Here is a 24,074-nt window from a genome sequence, read left to right on the forward strand (position 1 = left end):
CTCTCGGCCAATTACACTCCATGGAGCTGGAGGTTTGCAAGGTGCATTCATCCGGCCACCACATCCCGAGACCTCGACGGGCCGACAGCCCACCTCTTCAGCTCCTCTCCTGCTGCTCTGACACCACTCACTCTTGCCCATACCTGAGTCTTTGTAAATGCTGTTTGCTCTGCCTGAATTACCCTTCTTCTTACCTCTCCTGCCCCTTTTCCCTTTACTCAGCGAACTCTTCAAATCTCACCGTAACATCACTTCCTCCAAGAGGCTGCCTCATTCCTCTGCCATGTGCTCCCATAACCCTGGTCCTTCTCTGTCCACACTATTCATCTTACATGTTTGATGCCTGACTCATTTTTCAGACCTGACTCCAGGAGAGCAGGAACCATGACTATTTTGCTCACTGGCATATCCCCCAAGCCTGGCATGTAGTTGGTGCTCAGTCAGATATTGGTTGTTGAGTCAGCAAGGTCACCTGAAAGACAGGGTGCCTCCCAGGATAGCCTGGTGTATGCGAAGAAAGAACGTCACAACTAGGGGAGTGGTCAACCATGGAGGCCCAGAAAAGGGAAGCCCAGGGGCAAACGTGGCAGAGCCCAGCCGGGCACTATCAGTTGTTTGAGCTCAACATCACAACCACCTATTATGTGCCATTGAGCACCTCCTATGTGTTAGATGCTAAATTAACCAAGGAGTAGAACCATGTGAAGTCTAATGAGGGGCTTATAGTCAGTCAGTCAGTCCTATTATGTGCATTGAGCACCTACTATGTGCTAGATGCTAAATTAACCAAGGAGTAGAACCTTGTGAAGTCTAATGAGGGGCTTATAGTCAGTCCGGGGGAGAGACAACCTGTCAGGCTCCCAGAAACTCTGACTCTTCTGGCAGGTGTTACACGCACCTATTATTAAGGGTAATGTTTAAAATATTTAACTTATATGGCAGAGGTGCTGCTCAGTCAGAATAAGCTCCAGCCATTAATAAACTGTGGGGTCACGGAGGGTATTCTGCTGAATATCCACTCTGACTGAATGCAAGCAGAGAGCCCTGCCACTTACACTGGAGTCGTACTTCCCACCACACTTGTTCTGAGCCACACCCACAAAAGGAAGCCCCGCCCCCCCACCCCATTCCCTGCCCCTGCCTGTTGCATTGGTTGGGCTGATAGAAATAGCTGATCTTATTTCTCATGGTAAGTGATGGCTTCACGCATCGGGCTCTTGCGAGCCTACTTGGGTCCCAGCGCCACTGAGCCATGGTGACCCACCTTCTTTAGGGCCGGGCTAACTTGTGAACCCCCTTCCCTGCAACCCTGGACCTCTCTGGGCTGCCAGGCAGCTGTCCTTGTTGGCTGCCGTGTGGGCCTACGAGTGGATGCTCCACTGGGAGCAGGTGGGGTAGCCTCTCAGAAGACAGGCCCCGGCGCATTTTCCAAGAGGTTGCCTCTGATGCTGGAGTCGTGCGGGAGCTCAGTACCAGGTAATTACAAACTGATGACGGATTCAGTCTTAGATCTCAATACCAGACCCAGAGCAGATAGCCAAGGGCTGCCACCCAGAGGCGTAGGAACTAGTATGAGAATCAAGCAAGAAAGTGCTGAAAGCGGGGAACCCGTAGTAGCAGGGATGGGAGAGCAGGCATTGTGTGTGTGTGTGTGTGTGTGTGTGTGTGTGTGTGTGTGTGTGTGTTTATTCTCGTGTGTCGAAGATGCGGCAGTATGTGCTGCTATGTCTTAAAGACACCATTCATGTCAGACTAAGAGGTGCCAGGAGCCCCCCCTCCCAATTGTTGCTTGGGCCTCACGTTCTCCAAAGTGGATTTTGGTTCAGTGGTTCTAATCCTGGCACTCCCAGACACGGGTAGGGTAATGACTGATCCTCAGACTTGTTGACATGAACTTTTACCAAGCACCGTCAGAGCAGAAGGCACCATGAAAAGCCGAAAACTGAGCTACAGTCTGGCTGCTGGGCTGTACTTAGAGAACAGTCGCAGTTGTTAGAGCTGCACAGTGTGTGTGTGTGTGTGTGTGTGTGTGTGTGTGTGTGTGTGTGTGTTTGGAGTTGGTGTTGAGACAAGCCCCTCTGTTAGGGAGGGAAAGGCACAGCCAAACCCTCATCTGGGGGCTTCCATCCCAGGAAGAAAGGTTTCTCCCAAGAGCTATGAAAAAAATGAAAGCAATTTAGAAGGCTGCCTGGCCCAGGGGAATCAGGGAGCATCAGCGGGGTGGAGGGAGGCTGGGAGACACTACACTTCAGACCCTAAGATGGGGGCTTCCCAGGGGGCTCAGGGTTATACAAGAGAAGTGGCCTGTAACTGAAATATTAAAATGTATGGAATTCCTGCATGGATGGTTCCCACGTGGAATAGAAAACTTACCTTAGGACTCTCAGATTAAGTGAATGGCACCAGAGGATGTAGTACAGTGGAAAGTTTCTCAACGTGTGGTTTGAGGATCCTCTGCCTGAGAATCAAATAAGGTGTTTGCCAAAAAGGCAGACTCTTGGGCCACACCCTGGGCCTACTGAGCTGGAACCTCCAAGGGCGGGGCCTGGGTGTCTGCTCTTTTATCTGGTGACTCTTAAAGCTTCCATGGTCTAAATGCTACCAAGAGGTCACACAATCAAGTGAGGAAGCAGAGAGGACGGCTTCCTGTGCCTCCCACACAATTCTCAACTTTTTAGGAAGTACCATAGAGGAAGGCAAAGTAGATAAAGGCAGTTTTGTTTCGTTTTGTTTTTTGGACTTTGCAATTTTTCTTTTATTTTAACATTTTACTTTAGTTTTGAGAACTTAAAATGTGACGAGACAATGGCATGCTTTCCCCCCACCCAGCCCCCAACCCCCACGGGCCTTGAATGCTCTGTGAAAGGTGACCTGTCTTACCCCACCCTCGCAGCCTGCTTTCCGGCAGGAACTTGACTCCCAGAGGGGGTCTCGGCCAAGGTCTCCAAGAGAATATGCCATTTCCTGACCCGGGGAGGGGGGGTCTCCAGGCCTGAACACTCAAGGTCAACATAGAGGGCCTAAAAATAGAGGCGGGAGGCCCAGTCCAACATAAAAGAGCAAGAGGCCTCCCTGGATTTCCAAAGAGTGATCTGAATAAGGGAGCCTGATGCCCTCTATTGGAGAGAAGCTGCTTCCCAGCCAGACCAACAGGGCTGGAGGCTGAGCCACCCTGCCGAGCAGTAACCAAAGGGGTGACATGGCCCTGGAAACACCACCTCCCTAAGATCCCTGACTCAGGGCAGAAAGAGGAAAAACTGTACTCCCTGCGTTTGCTAGTTTCCATGTGATTTTAGAATGCTTTGCTAGGGGCTTCCCTGGTGGCGCAGTGGTTAAGAATCTTCCTGCCAATGTAGGGGACCCTGGCTCGAGCTCTGGTCGGGAAGATCCCACATGCCGCGGAGCAACTAAGCCCGTGAACCACAACTACTGAGCCTGCGCTCTAGAGCCCGCAAGCCACAACTACTGAGCCCGCATGCCACAACTACTGAAGCCTGCACACCTAGAGCCCGTGCTCCGGAAAGAGAGAAGCCACCGCAATGAGAAGCCCTAGCTCTGCAACAAAGAGTAGCCCCCGCTCGCCACAACTAGAGAAAGCCTGTGCACAGCAACGAAAGACCCAATGCAGCCAATAAATAAATAAATAAAGTAAATCTATATAAAAAAAGAATGCTTTGCTATAAGGCACACGGTTTTAATAATGAGTGCCTTCCATTATGACCGGATTTTAGACTCTTTTCATTATTTCTCAGTGAGATTGAAACTACTACCACTAAATTCACACACACAACATATAATCTATAAACGTATCCAAGTACCTCAGACTGCTGCACAGAGAGATCCGTCTGGGAAGGCTATTCTCTTGGAGGGAGATCAGTCAGAGCTTTGGGACAGGTGTCCGGGAATGGTGTAGGAGGAAGGGGACCCGTCCAAACCAGGAAACCTGGCTGAATCATTCCAGGTACTCTCCATGGGGGCAGGTGTCTCTGCTGGCTAAGCTGTCTTCCCATCTGAAGATATCAATTCAGTTACACTTAAATCAGAAAGACAACGCACTCCTGTTGTACACATTTTGAGAAAGAAAATGTACAGATGAACATTTGATATCCAAGCAGATACACAGCAGATCCTAAAGTGCCTACTTCAGATTTGAAGGAAATCAGATTGTGACTGAAAGACACCAGGCTTTTAATAAAAGTTTAAAAAGTAAAGGCACACAACACCTCACACCCATTAGGACAGCTACTATGAAAGAAAGACAGAAAGACCAAAAGAAAGAGAGAAAATAAAAAGTATTGCCGAGGATGGAACTCTTGTGCAATGTTAATGGGAATGTAAAATGGTGCAGACATTGTGGAAAACAACACGGCAGTTCCTCAAAAAATTAAACATAGAACTATCATTATCATATGATCTAGCAATTCCACTTCTGGGTATATACCCAAATGAATTGAAATGAAGTGTCTCGAAGAGATATTTGTCCACCCATGTTCATAGCAGCATTGTTCATGATAGCCAAGAAGTGGAAGCAACTCAAGTGTCCTTCGATGAATGAGTGGATAAACACAATGTGGTCCATCTATACGATGGAATATCACTGTCTTAAAAAGGAATGAATTCTGACACATGCAACATGGATGAACCTTGAAGATATTATGTATGCTAAGTGAAATAAGCGAGGTACCAAAGGACAAAAATTGTATGATCCCACTTAAACATGAGGCACCTAGACCAGAGAAAACCATAATGCAAAAAGACACAGGCACCCCAATGTTCATTGCAGCACCTCTTACAATAGCCAGGTCATGGAAGCAACCTAAATGCCCATCGACAGATGAATGGATAAAGAAGATGTGGTACATATATACAATGGAATATGACTCAGCCATAAAAAGGAACAAAATTGGGTCATTTGTAGAGACATGGATGGACCTAGAGACTGTCATACAGAGTGAAGTAAGAAAGGGAAAAACAAATATCGTATATTAACGTATATATTTGGAATCTAGAAAAATGGTACAGATGAACCGGTGTGCAAGGCAAAAATAGAGACACAGATGTAGAGAACAAACGTATGGACACCCAGGGGGGAAAGGTGGGGGGGGTGGTATGATGAATTGGGAGATTGGGATTGACATGTATACACCGATATGTATAACATTGGTAACTAATAAGAACCTGCTGTATTAAAAAAATTAAATTAAATTTAAAAAAAAAGAGGCACCTACAGTAGTCAAATTCATAGCGACAGGAAGTAGGACGGTGGCTGCCAGGAGCTCGGGGAAGTGGAGGATGGGCAGTCGCTGTTTAATGGGTATGGAGTTTCAGTTCCACAAGATGAAAACGTTCTGGAGAACTTCGGGTGATAACGATGCGTCAGTGAAGGTCCAGGGATTGTAACAAATGTACTACTCTGGTGCAGGACGTTGAGAGTAGGGCAGGTTGTGTAGACAGGGGTATATGGGAGCTCTGCAATTCCCGCTCAATTTTGCTGTGAACCTAAAACTGCTCCAAAAAATAAAGTTTAGTAATTAAAAAAAAAATTTCTGGAGATGGATGGTGGCGATGGTTGCATGACAATGCGAGTGTACTTTAGCACTACTGAACCGTATACTTAAAAATGGTTAAGATGGTGGGCTTCCCTGGCGGCGCAGTGGTTGAGAGTCCGCCTGCCAATGCAGGGGACACGGATTCGTGCCCGGGTTCGGGAAGCTCCCACATGCCGCGGAGCGGCTGGGCTCGTGAGCCATGGCTGCTGAGCCTGCGCGTCCGGAGCCTGTGCTCCGCAACAGGAGAGGCCGCAGCAGTGGGAGGCCCGCGTACCACAAAGAAAAAAAAAATAAAATGGTTAAGATGGTAAGTTTTATGTTATGTGTATTTTACCACAACTAAAAATAAAAATAAAGTAAAAACCAAAAAGCCGAAGGAGAGATGGGCTAGAAAGGGATTGTAATTTAGGAACCTTGGAACACTGTACATTTTAAAATGTCATAAGTAGATGTTACAGTGTTTCTAAAATATATTTTAAAGTCTATCTTATATGAACAAGAAAAATTTTTTAATTTCGGTAAATAAAAGTATACAGAATAGATGCTTATCAGGCAAAGACAAGAAGAACATGTGGTAGGCAGAGGAAAGGAAGCAGAGGGAATAAACATTTTAGGGCCTTTGCTCTGCAGGGAACATCACTGGGGGCCTGGAGGAAAGTAGAGAAGGAGGGAGGCGTGAAACAGAGGGAACTCAGCCCTCACCCGGGATCCAGGTGAAACACCGTGACTGTGCTGACATCATCTGGTGAGGAAAGTGGTCATTTTTTAGGTTGGAAAATTGCGGAGGAGGGAGATATGAGAAAAGCTGTTTGTTCCTTCCACCCCTCAGAAATCTTTTATGACCTCTCATCCTCCAAACCATCAAGTGGGAGCAGGAGAGGAAGAAAAAGCTAGAAAAAAATGCAGAAATATTAGCGGCAGGGTTGACACCTGTTTTTCACTTTGAGCAGAAGGGAAATCTGTAAGTGCTGTTCAGGTCCAACCCTAAAGGAATATGGCATCAGAAGAAGGGTGGTGACAAGCCAATAGGACTGATGTGTCCAACAAGAGCAACCCCTTCAGAGTCATCTCTGTGGGGAAGGCAACCAACCACCTGTCCGTCGAGAACTCTGATGGCAAACATTTCAAAAGAGTGGACCGGACATTTCCTTTAATACCTTCACTGTCGGCCAATCTTTGTCCTTTCTGGGAGTGGACTGAATTTTTGGAAACAGACACAAGTTATTTACAACCAACAGATGTGAATTAAGAAAACCAAGCTGATTTCCCCCTTGTGGATCATATGTTGATGCTTACATCAATTTGAACAGAAGAAATCTAAAGCACGTTCTAAGCCAGGCTCCCATGCGGTACTTCCTGCAGTGATTCGGGAGGGTAACGTTCACTTAGGGGTGTGAGCTGGAGACAAGATTTCACACAGCTTTATCCTATCATCACGTTTTGCAGCGTTCACAAATCCCAGATAATTCCGGTCTCACGGTTTTAAACGCCCTCAAATAAACGCTATGAAGATCTATGGAAGATCAACAATTGCCGGCTGCTTCTTGTATCTGCAGATGTTGCCATTGCTGACAGTGGTTGCCACGTAGACCTGGCTTTGGAAAAGGCTCTGAGGCCAAAGTTCTCTTCAACTTGTGCCGAGACCAGCTGCTCTTTAGTTTAAGAACAGAGTGTAGTTACCACTAAGCCTGGCACTGAAATATGACCCTGTAGGTCAGACTCAGGCACCTCTTACCACATGTACTTCCAACTACCCCCAGCTCCCCAGGGCTGATGCCCAAAGACCAGAGCCAATCATAGAATCATCCTTTCCCCAAAGGTCCATATTTATCAGATGTACAACACTCCATGCGTTTCACAGGATGGGTATAAAATTCCATTTAGAGCATTTTCCTATTTTTTCAGGTAACTATTTCCTCTTTATCTTCTTTTGAGCATTTCCGGGACTGTACTTTTGTTTTAATTTCAAGGAAATGGGCCAATTTTGAGCTGTATTAATCAGAAAATGAGGCCATTTAGACAAAGACCGTCATGTGCAGGAAAAGGACAAGTGCCCTTTGTGGAGAGGGCGACACTCAGCTCTCACCCTGAATAGCCACCTCAGACTTTTCTACTGCCTCTTTCTTTGGCCAGAAGAAGCAGGCACCTAGAAGCAAGGAGGGAAGGGGAAAGAACTTGGAGGTGAAAAGAAAGCCCTTTCCTCTCTACCACTGGAATCAGCCATTCTCCCCACTAAATTCTGGATGGATTAAAGAGAAATTCAGAAAAAAATACATAAGAAAAATAAATATGTTTTTCAAATTTCTATCTCAGCAAAGACTCTTTAAGCTTTCATTGGATATAATATTTTAAAAGACAACAAAATTTTTTCCATCTTTATTATTTATTTTAAGATATTGCATATTTACAATAGACAAGGAAAGGGGAGGGGAAAAACAAACCCAGTTAAATGTGTTTTATTTTACTTTTGAGCTTCCCCTTAAGTAGCACTTATGTTTGAGATATTGGGATGCCCGTAACAAATATAAATATATATTTTATATTATACATACAATATATAAAAATTTACATACAGTGAAATGCAGATATTAAATATACAATTCAGTGAGTTTGGATATGCGTACACGTCCATATAACCACTACTCTGCCAAAATACACAACAATTTTATCACCCAGAAAGTTCCTGATAACCCCTTCCAGTTAATCTTCACCCCCCAGAGGAAACCACTGTTCTGATTTCTAGCCCATAGATAAATTTGCCCATTCTTAAACTTTTTACAAATGGAATCATACCATATGTACTCTTAATGTGCCTGTCTTCTTTTACTATAATATGTTTATGATTTATTCATGCTGTTGCATGTATCAGTACTTTTTTTTTTATGGTCTTCTTTTTTTTTTCTTTTGGCTGAGTTGGGTCTTCGTTGCTGTGCGTGGGCTTTCTCTAGTTGTGGCGAGCGGGGGCTACTCTTCGTTGCGGTGCACGGGCTTCTCACTGTGGTGGCTTCTCTTGCTGCGGAGCATGGGCTCTAGGTGCACAGGCTTCAGCAGTTGTGGTACATGGGCTTTAGTAGCTGTGGCTCACGGGCTCTAGAGTGCAGGCTCAGTAGTTGTGGTGCTCGGGCTTAGTTGCTCCATGGCATGTGGGATCTTCCTGGACCAGTGCTCGAACCCATGTCCCCTGCACTGGCAGGCAGATTCTTAACCACTGTGCCACCAGGGAAGCCCAGTAATTTTTATTGCTGAATATTCTATTGTATAAATATACAATAATTTGTTTATCCATTCTGTTGATAGATATTAGAGCTGTTGTCAATTTTTGACACATGAATAGAACTGCTATGAATATTCTCATTAGAGACTTTTTCTGGACATTGTTTTATTTCTCGTGGATAAATACTTAGGAATGGAATAGAACAGCTGGGTCATAGTATGGACGGATGTGGAACAGTCTTCCATGATGACTGGATCGTTTAACACTCCCCCCTGTATAAGAGTTCCAGCTGCTTGCTGCTCTCACCGCATTTGGCATTGTCAGGGGGATAAATCGTACCTCATTGGGGTTTGAATTTGCATTTTCTTGGCAACTAATGATGCTGAGCATCTTTTCATGCCTTTTTTAACCATTTGTTTATCTTCTTTTGTCAGGTATCTGTTCAAGTCTTTTGCCCATTTTTAATTGGATAGTCTGTCATTTTGTTATTTATTTATAGGAGTTCTTTATATATTCTGGATATGTCTTTTGTCAAATATATGTATTGCAAAAATTTTCCAACAATCTGACTTGTCCTTTTGTTTTTTTATAAATTTATTTTACTTAGTTTTGGCTGCGTTGGGTCTTCACTACTGCGTGCAGGCTTTCTCTAGTTGCGGCGAGCGGGGGCTACTCTTCATTAAGGTGCGCGGGCTTCTCGCTGTGGTGGCTTCTCTTGTTGCGGAGAAGGGGCTCTAGGCGCGCGGGCTTCAGTAGTTGTGGTGCACGGGCTGAGTGCTCCACAGCATGTGGTATCTTCCCAGAGCAGGGCCCAAACCCGTGTCCCCTGCATCGGCAGGCGGATTCTTAACCACTGTGCCAACGGGGAAGCCCTGTCCTTTTGTTTTATTGATGGTGTCTTTTAGTAAGCAGAAAATTTCAACTTCAAAAAAGTCCAATTTATCAGTTTTTAATTTTATGTTTAGTGCTTTTTTTGTGTCTGCTCTGAGAAAACGTCCCCAATCCCAAGGTCATGAAAATAATGACCTAAATTTTTTCTAGAAGTTTTATAGTGTTAGCATTTACGTTTAGGTCTATGATGGGGACAAGGTTCATTTTTTCATATACATTTATCCAATAGTTCCAGCACCATTTCTTGAAAATACGTTCCTTTCCTTACTGAATTACCTTGGTAACTTCGTCAAAAATCAACTGATTAGGGGCTTCCCTGGTGGCGCAGTGGTTGAGAGTCCGCCTGCCGATGCAGGGGACACGGGTTCGTGCCCCAGTCCGAGAAGATCCCACATGCCGCGGTGTGGCTGGGCCCGTGAGCCATGGCCGTTGAGCCTGCACATCTGGAGCCTGTGCTCCGCAACGGGAGAGGCCACAACAGTAAGAGGCCCGCGTACCGCAAAAAAAAAAAAAAAAAAAAAAATCAATTATCTATGTGTGGACTCTATATTCTGTTCCATTGATCTATTTGCCTTTATGCCAATACTTGATTCTGTCTTTATTACCACAGTAGTCTTGAAATCAGATTCAGTGGAGCCTTCAATTGCTCTCTTTCAAGATTGTTTAAACTATTATAGGTTCTTTACATTTCCATTAGAAAATTTTAATCAACTTGTCATTTTCCACCAAAAAGATTTTAATTTAATTGAGACTTTAACTGGCACATTGAATTTATAGATAGATTTGGAGAGAACTGACATCTTCTAATCCACAAACATGATATATTTCTCTATTGCTTTAGATTTTCTTAAATTTCCTCATGATTGTCATGTGGTTTTCATGGTAGAGTTCTGCATGTATTTTGATAAATTTTTTCCTAATTTTTTTGGTTTGTGGATACTATTAAAAAGAGATTTTTTAATTTCCATTTTAAACTGCTTGCTGTGAGTATATAGACATACACTTAACTTTTGTATATTGACCTAGTAATCTGTGACCTTACTAAACTCACTTATTAGTTCTAGTGGTTGTTTCATAGATGTCATACATGGTTATGTCAGATATAAATAGTTTTTCTTCTTCCTTCCCAATCCTTACACCTTTTATTTTTCTTTGCCTGATTGCAATCATTATGGCTCTAGTACAATACTGAATAAAATTGAGACCATTCTTGCCTTTTTCCCAGTCTTAGGGAAAAACATTCAATATTCCATCATTAAGTATGTCAGCTATAGGTTTTTCATAGGTGGCCTTTATCAGAATGAAGAAATTCTCTTGTACTCCTAGTTTTCTGAGATTTTTATTATGAATGAGTGTTGCATTCTTTCAAATGCTTATTCTACATCTACTGAGATCATAATGGTTTTTCTTTATTCTGTTGATACAATGAATTACTTTGATTGATTTCCAATATGAAACCAATCTTGCACTCATGGGATAAATGCCATTTGGACTTGATGTATTGCTCTTTTTACACATTGCTGGATTCAATTTGCTAATATTTTGTTAAAGATTTATGTATCCATATTCATGAGGGATATTGATCTGTAATGTTCTTTTCTTGTAGCATCTTTGTCATATTTTGGCTTCAGGATTATTTATTGCTGGTGTGACCAAACAAATTGGAAACTCTTCCTTCCTCCTTTGTGTTCTGAAAGGATTCGTGTAAGATTGGCATTATTTTTTCCTTAAATGTTTTATTGAATTTACCAAGGAAACTATCTGGTCCTGGAGTTTTGTCTGTGGGAAGATTTTTAATTAGGAATTCAACATCTGTAACAGACAATATTTGTAAAAAGGGACCATTAAATTTTTGTATTTATTTTTGTGTCAGTTTTGATAATTTGGATTTTTCAAGAAATTTTCTCATTTCGTCTAAGTTTTCAGATTTAGTGTCATTGACTTATTTATAATATTCATCTATTATCTTTTTAATATCTGTAGAATCTGTGATGATACCCCTCTTTTATTGCTGATACTGGTAATTTATGTTTACTTTCTTTATTTTTCTTCTTAATCAGTCTTACTGGGGTTTACCAATTTTATTAATCTTTTTAGAAAACCAACTTTTGGAATTTTTAATTTACTCTATCATTTGTTTTTTATTTTGTTGATTTCTGTTCTTATCATTATTTTTTCTGCTACTCACTTTGGGTTTAAATCACTCCTCTAGTTCTGGAAGTAAAACTTAGGTCATTAATTTTAAATCTTTCTTCTTTTCTAACACTGTAAGCATTTAATGCTATAAATTTTACTCTAAGCACTGCCTAGCTGCAACCCTCAGTTTTTTGGTTGTTGTTTTTTTTTTTTGCAGTACGTGGGCCTCTCACTGTTATGGCCTCTCCCGTCGCGGAGCACGGGCTCCAGACGCGCAGGTCCAGCAGCCATGGCTCACGGGCCCAGCCACTCCACGGCATGTGGGATCTTCCCGGACCGGGGCACGAACCCGTGTCCCCTCCATCAGCAGGCGGACTCTCAACCACTGCACCACCAGGGAAGCCCAACCCTCAGTTTTTGATAGGTTGTATTTTTATTCAGTATGAAATATTTCCTAACTCTCCTTGTGATTTCTCCCTTGTCCTGTGGGTACTGCTTAATATCCAGATACGTGGGACTTTTCTAGTTATATTATTATTGATTTCTCATTTATTTCTGTTGTCAAAAGAGAACATACTACATAAAACTGAAATGTACTAAGGCTTATTTTATGGTTCAGCATATGGTCTATTTTGATGAATATTCCATATGCACTTGAAAAGAATTGATGGCATTTGTGATAGACTGAACAATGGCCCCAAAGGTATCTAGGTCCTAATTCTTGGAAACTGAATGTTACCTTATATGATGTATTAGTCAGGTTCTCAAGAGAAACAGAACTAATAGGATGTGTGTGTATAAATTTAGAGAGAAAGAGATTTTAAAGAATTGGGCTCATGCAATTATGGAGGTTGGCAAATCCAAAATCTGCAGGGTAGTTGGCAGGCTGAAGACCCAGAAGAGAGTTGCAGTTTGAGTCCAAAGGCCAGTTGCTGGCAGAATTCCGTTTTCTTCCAGGGAAGTCGGTCTTTTTCTATTAAGGCTTTAACTGATTGGATGAGGCCCATCCACATTATGGGGGGTAATTTGCTTCACTCAAAGTCTACTGATTCAAATGATAATCTCATCTAAAAAATGCCCTCACAGAAACATCTAGAATAATGCTTGACCAAATATCTGGGTACTGTGGCCTAGCTAACTTGACACATAAAATTAACCACATATGGCAACAGAACCTTTGCAGATATGATTAAGTTAAGAATCCTGAGATGGGAAGATTATCCTGGATTATCCAGATGGGCCCTAAATGTGATCATGAGTGTACTTATAAGGAAAGCAGAGGGAGATGTGATTACAGAGACAGAAGAGAAGGGGATGCCATGATGAAGCAGAGAGAAATTTGAAGATGCTCTGCTGCCGGCATTGAAGATGGATAAAGGAGCCATGAGCCACAGAAGGCAAGCTGGAATCTGCAGGAGAAACCCCACTAAAAGCTGCGAAAGGCAAGGAAATGGATTCTCCCCGAGAGCCTCTGGAGTGTGCACTGCATTCTGACACCTTGGTTTTGGCCCCGTGAAACTAATTGCAGACTTCTGACCTTCAGAGGTAGAAGAGAGTGAATGTATGTGGTTTGGAGCCAACTGGCTTGTGGTCATTTGTTACAGGGGCCATACAAAACTAATACAGATTTTACTGCCTGGAAGCGGGGTGCTGCTGTAACAAACACCTGAAAACACAGAGTAGCTTTGGATTTGGGGAAAGGATAGACTCTGGAAGAATTCTGAGAAGCATGATAGAAAGAGCCTGGATTGCTGCGAGTAGACTGTTAGGAGAAATAACGGTTGTTAAAGACTGTCAGTGACGGCTCAGATGGAAGTGAGGGGCACAGTAGAAAAGCCCACATAATCTTAGAGAACACCTAGATTGTCATAAACAGACTGTTGGCAAAAAGTATGGATGTTCAAGGTGCCGCTGGTGAAGGTTCAGAGGAAATGAGGAACATGTGATCAGAAGGAAAGAGGATCCTTATTATATCATGGCAGAAAGCTTAGCTGAATTATGTCCTCCTGTTGTGAGGAGAGCAGAACTTGTGAGCAAGTGTAGCTGAGGAGACTTCCAAGCAAAGTGCAGAGGATGCAGCCTGGTTTCTTCTTGCTGCTTATAGTAAAATTTGAGAGGTAACAGATAAATTGAGGGAAGAACTGTTAAGCACCAAGAATTGATGATTTGGGAAACTCTTGACCTATCCAGATTGCAAAACATGCTAATTAGGAGAGTCACTGTCCAAAAAGCAGACTGTAGAGAGAAGGCCAAGGGTGTGTCTGGAGAGCCATTTGCTAGTGCTGAAGAGATGAGACACGTCACCATGGATCCCCCCAGCCATTTGAGCAGAAGCCAAGAATAGAGATGGGAGACTCCAGGGAAGCTCTGTGGAAGAACCTCTTGTTTCATGGTGTGATTAATGTCCTTGACATACACAAGGGTTTTGAGAATGCTATGTCAGCAGAAACACTGCCAGCTTGAACTGAAAGAGAAAGGGTGAAATGAAAGAAGGTTGTCACCAAAATTCTAGAGGCCGGAAGCAGGCTGATAAAACTACTCTGGTGCAAACATGTGCTACCCTTCAAGAAAAAAGAAGATGGGGAAGCAGGGGGCAGGGTAGGGGTGGAAGCCTCAAGCCACAGAGGATAACTCCTGGATCTTGAGACCTAATGGAGTTTGGCCAGTTGGATTTCAAAATTGCTTGGGGCTGGTGACTCTTTCTTCCTTCCATTCTCTCCCTTTTGAAATGGGAATGTCTACAGCTGTTACCCTGTGCCCGTCCCACAATTGTATTTTGGGAGCAGGTAACTTGTTTTCTAATTTTACAAGTCCACAGATGGAGAGGAATTTTGCCCCAGGATGGATCATACCCAGAGTCTCACCCATACCTGTTTTACATGATATACGTGACGAGATTTTGAGCTGATGATATTTAGACAAGATTTGTGGCTTGAGATGATACTGTCATAGGTTGAGACTTAGGAGGATGCTAGGATGAGGTGACTATGTTTTGTGTGTGGGATAGACGTGACTCTTTGAGGTCTGAGGGTTGGACTGTGGTTGACTAAAAAATGGTCCCCAAAGATATTCAGATTATAATCCCTGAACTTGTGACTATTACCTTATATGGCTTTAAAGAAAACCTCAGTCCTCCTCTTTTTTGTCTCTCCTCTACTCTCACACTACTATCACACTCACAACACTTCTGACACCAGATGTGTGAGAGTTTTTCCCACACCAAGCAACTGTATGACACCAGATGAGTGTCCTACAATTCAACTCAATTCTGACACTGTCTACCTGGAGACAGCAACAGATCCCATAAGACTGCCCCCCACCTTCCATCTCAGACGCCAGTCAAAAGTCCACATTGTTACCTGTGCTTCTGACCAACCAGCTGTAAACTGGAGGTTCCCGCAACACTCCCCTTGGTTTTGATTAATTTGCCACAGTGACCCACAGAACTCAGGAAAACCGTTTACTTACTGCCTACCAGTTTATTATTAAAAATAGGATAAAAGATACCCATGAACATCCAGATGGACGAGATGCATGGGGCAAGGTATATGGGAAGGGGCATGGAGCTCCCACGCCCTCTCGGGGCCACCACTCTCCTAGCACCTCCATGTGTTCACGAACCCGGAAGCTCTCTAAACCCCAAACTACTGGGGTTTTTATGGACGCTTCATCATGCAGGCATGATTGATCACTAACCCCACTTCCAGCTCCTCTCCCCTCTCTGGAGAATGATGGGTGGGACTGAAAATTGATTTAAAAATTGATCATACCTACATGATGAAGCCACCATGAAAATCCTAATAGTGTGGGGTTCAGAGAGCTTCCACGTTGGTGAACACATCCATGTGCCAGGAGGGTGAAGCTCCTCAAATCCATGGGGATAGAAACTCCCGTGCTTGGGACTGCCCCAGACTTTGCCTTATGCATCTCTTCATTTAGCTGTTCCTCTGTATCTTTATCATATCCTTTAATAAATGGTAAACATAAGTGTTGCCCTGAGTTCTGAGAGCTATTCTAGCAAGTAATTGAATCCAAGGGGGAGAAGGTCCTGGGGATCACTGATCTGTTGTCACGTTGGACAGAAGTTGTGGGTAAACTGGGGACCAACTACTTGTGAGTGGCATCTGCAGTCTTGTAGGACTGAGCCCTTCACCTGTGGGATCGATGCCATCTCCAGGTAGATAGTGTGAGAACTGAGTTAAACTGTAGACACCCATCTGGTGTTGTGGAGAATTGCTTGGTGTGGGGAATAACCCCACACATCTGGTGTCAGAAGTGTTGTGAGTGTGGCAGTCGTGTGAGAGCAGAGGAGAGACTCACAGGAGTGGTGTGGGTTTTCTATACAAGGGCAAAAGGGGCTTTACATGTGTGACTAAGTTAAGGATCTTGAGATGAGAAGATTATCATGGGTTATCCAAGGTGGGCCCTAAATGTAATCACAAGTGGTCCTTGTAAGAAAGAAGCAGGCACAGGTACATTTGACTACAGAGAAGAAGGAAATGTGAAGGAAAATGCTACATTTCTGGCTTTGCAGGTGGAGGAAGGGACTGCAAACCAAGGATGCAGCTCTGGAAGCTGGAAAAGGCAAGGAAACAGAGCCTCCAAAGGCAGTGCTGCCCACTGGCACCTTGATTTGGGGCCAGAGAAACTGATTTCAGACATCCGACCTCCAGAACTGTGAGAGAGTTATTTTGTATTTTTAGCCATCAACTTTGCGGTAATTTGTTACAGCAGCCATAGATAGTGTTGTTCCAATCTTTATCATTACTGTTGTGTGTGTGCGTGCGTGCGTGCGTGTATGTGTTCTGTCTCATTTTATCAATTCCTAAGAGAGGATGGTTAAGCTCTCTCCAACCATGATTGTGAGTTTTTCTACTTCTCCCTTCAGTTCTCAGTTTTTGTTTCATGAGCTTGGAACCTCTATTGTTAGATACAGACATAATTAGGATGGTTGTATCTTCCTGATGAAATGTCTCTTTTATCATTATAAAATGCCCTTCACCTCTGGTGATACAGTAATACAGTTCAGGGGTCAGCCATGGCTTTGGGGGGAATTTACATGCAGATTTGGGAGGGGGTTCTCCACTCTGTGGCTCCTTCCTTCCAGGATGGCCTCCCCCAATTTCTATTTACCCTGCCAGCCTCAAACTCCATGCTCTGGTACCTAACTTTGTGTCTTAGGATACATTTGACTGTGTCTGTGACTTACTGTGGCTTCCTACTTGACTTTTAGTCACCCCAAGCTCTTACAGATTGGTCAGTGCCTCCAGGGGCAAGTCACAGGAAAGCAGGATTTAAGAGTGCACCTCCCTCCTCAAGAGTCAAATACCCTCCAGTTTCTGCCTGCTTTCTTTGCTCTCCAGTGTCTTAAAATAATGTATGTATTTTTAAAATATTTTGTCTAGAGTTTATAACTGTTGTCTGTAAGAGGATTAGACTAATATAAGCTACTCTGTCATTGTTGAAACCAGAAACCCCCTTAATTACACTACAGTTTTTAAGAACTTCTAGAGTCCAAAAGAAAAAAAATTTTTTAATGCAAACAGCTACCTTGGGAAATGAGGAGGAAAGAAGTTAGGCAGCTGGCTTGGACTCATTCCTCTTCTGATTAGTGGGGGACATTCCCAGGGAAAGAAAGGCCAGCGACCTGGTCTAATCCCCTTGTAAATATACTGACAACTGGATATTTGCTAGGAGGAGAGTGCTTATAAACTAAATTCTTTCAGCATGACGTCTCTGGTTTAGAATTGCTTATCATAAACAGACCTAGACTCTGGATTTATGACTGGAAAGGGTAATATTAGAGTTGTACAACTATTGGGTATAAAATAGAGATGACCTAAATTTAGAGGACCTAAGTGCCACTCCCCACCCCCACCCCCCGCCCCGCACTGTGTGAGGTGCCCTGCAAACCTTGTTAGAGACTTCATATATTATTGTGAGCCAGGGAGCACATGTCCAAGCAGACCCAGGAACCACCGGGGATGTCTCAGACTTCCCCCTGCTTTGCATGTGCCTCTTGATTATTATATTCATAAATTTGATACTGGCAAGATCTCTGCCTCAGGTCAGTCCAGTTTCACCTGATCCTTTGTGTTAGCTCAGAAAATATTCATAGCAAATACCTGAATGGGGCCAATATCCTTATTACAAAAGCTCATATAAATTATTAAGATAAGCATCGAGACACCAAATGATACACACACATAAGACTCAATAGGCAATTCACAAAAGAAAAAATGTAAATGAATATAGAAAAAGATTCATACTCCCTAGCAATCAGTGTAATTTATAACAACATGGAGTTGTTCTTGTATTTTTTTAATCTTGAAAAATTAGCAAAGATGACACAAACAGATGGAGAGATAAAAGATGACACAAACAGATGGAGAGATATACCATGTTCTTGGTTTGGAAGAATCAATATTGTGAAAATGACTATACTACCCAAAGCAATCTACAGATTCAATGTAATCCCTATCAAATTACCAATGACATTTTTTACAGAAATAGAATGAAAAAAATCTTAAAATATGTATGGAGACACAAAAGACCCCGAATAGCCAAAGTAATCTTGAGGGAAAACAAAGGAGCTGGAGGAATCAGACTCCCTGACTTCAGACTATACTACAAAGCTACAGTAATCAAGACAATATGGTACTGGCACAAAAACAGAAATATAGATCAGTGGAACAGGATAGAAAGCCCAAAGATAAACCCACGCACTTTTGGTCAACTAATCTATGACAAAGAAGGCAAGGATATACAATGGAGAAAAGACAGCTTCTTCAATAAGTGATGCTGGGAAAACTGGGCAGCTACATGTAAAAGAATGAAATTAGAACACTCCCTAACACCATACACAAAAATAAACTCAAAATGGATTACAGACCTAAATGTAAGGCCAGACACTATCAAACTCTTAGAGGAAAACACAAGCAGAACACTCTATGACATAAATCACAGCAAGATTCTTTTTGACCCACCTCCTAGAGAAATGGAAATAAAAACAAAAATAAACAAGTGGGACCTAATGAAACTTAAAAGCTTTTGCACAGCAAAGGAAACCACAAACAAGACGAAAAGACAACGTTCAGAATGGGAGAAAATATTTGCAAATGAAGCAACTGACAAAGGATTAATCTCCAAAATTTACAAGCAGCTCATGCAGCTCAATATCAAAAAAACAAAAAACCCAATCCAAAAATGGGCAGAAGACCCAAATAGACATTTCTCCAAAGAAGATATACAGATTGGCAACAAACACATGAAAAAATGCTCAACATCATTAATCATTAGAGAAATGCAAATCAAAACTACAATGAGGGGCTTCCCTGGTGGCACAGTGGATGAGAGTCTGCCTGCCGATGCAGGGGACACGGGTTCGTGCCCAAGTCAGGGAAGATTCCACATGCTGCGGAGCGGCTGGGCCCGTAATCCATGGCCGCTGAGCCTGTGCGTCCGGAGCCTGTGCTCTGCAACGGGAGAGGCCACAACAGTGAGAGGCCCGCGTACTGCAAATAAAAAAAACAAAACTACAATGCAATATCATCTCACACTGGTCAGAATGGCCTTCATCAAAAAATCTACAAACAATAAATGCCGGAGAGGGTGTGGAGAAAAGGGAACCCTCATACACTGTTGGTGGGAATGTAAATTGATACAGCCACTATGGAGAACAGTATGGAGGTTCCTTAAAAAACTAAAAATAGAACTACCATACGACCCAGCAATCCCACTACTGGGCATATACCCTGAGAAAACCATAATTCAAAAAGAGTCATGTACCACAATGTTCATTGCAGCTCTATTTACAATAGACAGGACATGGAAGCAACCTAAGTGTCCATTGACAGATGAATGGATAAAGAAGATGTGGCACATATATACAATGGAATATTACTCAGCCATAAAAAGAAATGAAATTGAGTTATTTGTAGTGAGGTGGATGGATCTAGAGTCTGTCATACAGAGTGAAGTAAGTCAGAAAGAAAAAACAAATACCATATGCTAACACATATATATTGAATCTAAAAAAAAAAAATGGTCACGAAGAACCTAGGGGCAAGACGGGAATAAAGATACAAAGCTACGAGAGAATGGACTTGAGGACATGGGGAGGGGGAAGGGTAAGCTGGGACAAAGTGTATATATGGACATATATACACTACCAAATGTAAAATAGATACCTAGTGGGAAGCAGCCACATAGCACAGGGAGATCAGGTCGGTGTTTTGTGACCAGCTAGAAGGGTGGGATAGGGAGGGTGGGAGGGAGGGAGACGCAAGAGGGAAGAGATATGGGGATATATGTATATGTATAACTGATTCACTTCATTATAAGGCAGAAACTAACACACCATTGTAGAGCAATTATACTCCAATAAAAATGTTAAAAAAAAAAAAAAGGCAGAAGACCTAAATAGACGTTTCTCCAAAGAAGACATACAGATGGTCAAGAGGCACATGAAAAGCTGCTCAACAACACTACTTATTAGAGAAATGCAAATCAAAACTACAATGAGGTATCACCTCACACTGGTTAGAATGGGCATCATCAGAAAATCTACAAACAACAAATGCTGGAGAGGGTGTGGAGAAAAGGGAACCCTCTTGCACTTTTGGTGGGAATGTAAACTGATATAGCCACTATGGAGAACAGTATGGAGGTTCCTTAAAAAACTAAACTTAGAATTACCATAAGACCCAGCAATCCCACTACTGGGCATATACCCAGAGAAAACCATAATTCGAAAAGACACATGAACCCCAATGTCCACTGCAACACCATTTACAATAGCCAGGTCATGGAAGCAACCTACATGCCCATCGACAGACAAATGGATAAAGAAGATGTGGTACATATATACAATGGAATATTACTCAGCCATAAAGAGGAATGAAATTGGGTCATTTGTAGAGATGTGGATGGACCTAGAGACTGTCATACAGAGTGAAGTCAGTCAGAAAGAGAAAAACAAATATTGTATATTAATGTATATATGTGGAATCTAGAAAAATGGTACAGATGAACCGGTTTGCAAGGCAGAAATAGAGACACAGATGTAGAGGACAAACATATGGACACCAAGGGGGGAAAGTGGGGGTGTGGTGGTGTGATGAATTGGGAGATTGGGATTGACATATATACACTAATAGGTATAAAATAGATAACTAATAAGAACCTGCTGTATAAAAATAATAAATAAAATTCAAAAAAATTAGCAAACAATTTTATAAAAACTGTAATTTCTAAAAATAGCCAGGGTAGAGGGAAGAGACAGTCTCACACCTTGCTGGAGGGGAGCAAACCTTAATGCAAATCTTTTGAAAAGCAATTTCATAATATTCTTCAAAAGCCCCAATAATTTCATTTATGCAGATTCATCCTAAAGGAAATAATTCTAAATACAAAGAAATCTATGCCCTAAAATTTTTTAAATTGGAAGTAATCTAAAAAGTACAACAGTAAGTGAATGGTTAAACATAGTGTGGTGTATCTATTCACTGGAATATTGTCCCACTATTTCAAATAATGTTGATGAAAACTACATAGTAATACATGAATATAATGCAATGTTAAGGGGAAAAAAGTAGGCTATAAAATGGTTCACATAGGGCTTCCCTGGTGGCGCAGTGGTTGAGAGTCCGCCTGCCGATGCAGGGGACACGGGTTCGTGCCCCGGTCTGGGAATATCCCACATGCCGCGGAGCGGCTGGGCCCGTGGGCCATGGCCGCTGAGCCTGTGCGTCCGGAGCCTGTGCTCCGCAACGGGAGAGGCCACAACAGTGAGAGGCCCGCGTACCACAAAAAAAAAAAAAAAAAAAAAAAAAAAAAAAAAAAGATAAGCTGAGGCACATTAACTTTTTTTTTTTTTTAAGAGTTTATTTGAGTCCACATTGATTTAACTGGGCAGCACCAAACCAAAGGTGATTAGGAGCTCTCACTGACAGGAGCTAGGGGAGGGGTTTTACAGAGAAGAAGCAAAGCAAGGAAATTATTTGATTGGCCACAGCTTAAGCAGTTAGTTGCCTTATTTGGGAAAGCCTAGTTGGCTGTTTGTGGTTGGTGGTTCTTAAGTTTCATTTTCTCTGGTTCAAGTGCATCAACTCTGGCTTAGGTTTTGGTTTGCCTGCGTGAGGCACCAAGGCATTAGAGCCAATTCAGTCTAATGGCCTCCTTGTTCGATTACCTTAACATGCATCACACCTTTTCCCTCCACGTTCAGTAAAGTAATTCCTCACTCAGTGGGCATGACTATTGGACAGCTACTACTTTCCTTCCTAAACCAACACGTGTAGAGTGGTACACACAACCAAAGAAAATAAGAAAGTGGAAGCCAGGCTATTAAAAAAAATGTTTGCCGAGTTGTCTACAAAGTATAATTTAATTTCATAAATCTTGTAAGAAAAATGACAAGGTGATATGCACATCCTTGAAATGGTTTAAAGAAACAAACACCAAAATGCTGCGCCCATCCGCTTCATGCCATAGAAATATTGAACGAAGGTGGAGCCCGGAGAGAAAACGGCTTCAATTGGTGGTTCTCCAAGTGCGATCTGCAGACCCCTAGGGTATGTGTGGGCAATATGGTTTTCATACTAATACTAAGATTTTATTATTATTCTTTCTCACTATGTTGACATGTGCACTGATGGAACAAAAGCAATGGCAGGTAAAACTTCTGGTGTCGGAGTGTAGAAGAACTCAGCGGCGCCAAACAGTACTGGTAGTCATTACATCAGTCACTGTCACAAATTAGTGACTTTTTAAAAGAGTCAGATTCAACTGAGAACGTACAAAAGAAATCAGTAAAGGTTATCCATTTTATTTAATCTCTACCCTTGATTTATAATCCTTTTACCATTCTGTGTAGTGAAATGGGAAGCAGGCATCAAGCATTTCTGCTACAATCTGAAGTGTCTTGGTTGTCTCTATGAAAAGCACTCATGTGATTACGCTTACACGTAAGCTGCACTAGCTGCTTTTTCTAGAGAACATCATTTTTGCTTGGAAGTATGATGGACAACTGAAAGCTATTCAGACTTGTGTACCTGGCAGACATTTTCTTGAAAATGAACAAAGTGAGTCTATCATTTCAAAGGGAAACAAGTCATAGGGAGATACTGATCGTATGTGTTGCTAATGACAAAATGTAAGCTTTCAAGTGAAAAGGAGAATTCTAGAAAACTTGTATCTGCCATAGTGACTTTAATAGCTTCCCAGCACCTAAAGATTTTCCGGATGAGATTGGTGGTGATATTAAAAATTTGTGTTTTTTATAGTGTAAAATGAAGTGTGTTAATGTTTGGAAGATCTGCATAATCAGTGAACCAATGTTTTTCTAAATGGTCAATACATGATGTTATAAAATCATGCATGGGTAAAAGGATCCATTAAAGTTCAAGAGAGATCAATGCATTTTAATGTAACAGATATGAAAAGTTATTGATATCATTTCAGACTCCACTCTGCAACTATAAGAAATTACAATTGTTAAACTTAGCATAGTATCAGAATAATCCACAATGATCTGAGAAGGCTATTGAAACATTCTTACGTTTTCCAACTTTAAATCTATGCAAGGTCAAATTTTCTTCGTATACTTCCACCAAAGCGGCATATCACAAAAGATTGAATGCAGAAGCAGATGTGAGGATCCAGTTGTCTGCTTATAAGCCAGTCATTAAAGAAATTTGCAAAAATGTTGTATTAGTTTTCTCTTGCTGTTATAAAAAATTACCGCAAACTTAGTGGCTTAGTAATACATGCTTATTACCCTACAGTTCTGTAGGGCAGAAGTCCAACACACGTCTTACGGGACTAACAGGTGTTACAGGGCTGTGCTCCTTTTTCGAGGCTCTAATGGAGAATGTGTCTCCTTGCCTTTTCCAACTTGTAGAGGCCACACTCTTTCTTTGGCTTGAGGTCTCTTTCCTCTATATTCAAAGCCAGCAACACTGCATTTCCCTCTGACTCTTCTTTAGTTGTTGCATCTCCTTCCGACCACAGCCAGGAAAGGTTCTGCACTTTTAAGGATTTGTGTGACTAAGCCCACCTGGACAATCCAGGAAAACTCCCCATCTCAGGGTCCTTAACCCTAGTCACATTTACAAAGTCCCTTTTGCCATTTAAAGTTAACATATTCACAGGTTCTAGGGAATAGGGTATAGACTTCTTTGGGGGACATTATTCTACCTACCACAAATGTAAAACAGTGCCACTTTTCTCGCTAATTTTTTGCAGTCACATATAGTTATTTTTCATTAAAATGTTATGTTAAT

At 42.2% G+C, this 24,074-nt stretch overlaps 1 long non-coding RNA gene across 1 annotated transcript in view; it reads right to left on the bottom strand.

Annotated features, from left to right (window-relative positions):
- Positions 1–3,825: 3,825 nt before the first annotated feature.
- LOC307186654 overlaps positions 3,826–24,074 on the bottom strand; it is a 30,442-nt gene continuing 10,193 nt past the window's right edge. Inside the window, exons 2-3 of the long non-coding RNA XR_013828444.1 lie at positions 5,229–5,505; positions 3,826–4,010 (exon numbers count right to left, since the gene is read on the bottom strand). This is a non-coding gene — a long non-coding RNA (uncharacterized lncRNA). The remainder of the gene's footprint in view (positions 4,011–5,228; positions 5,506–24,074) is intronic.

Source organism: Stenella coeruleoalba (assembly GCF_951394435.1).
Source record: "Stenella coeruleoalba genome assembly, chromosome: 1".
NCBI lineage: Eukaryota > Metazoa > Chordata > Mammalia > Artiodactyla > Delphinidae > Stenella > Stenella coeruleoalba.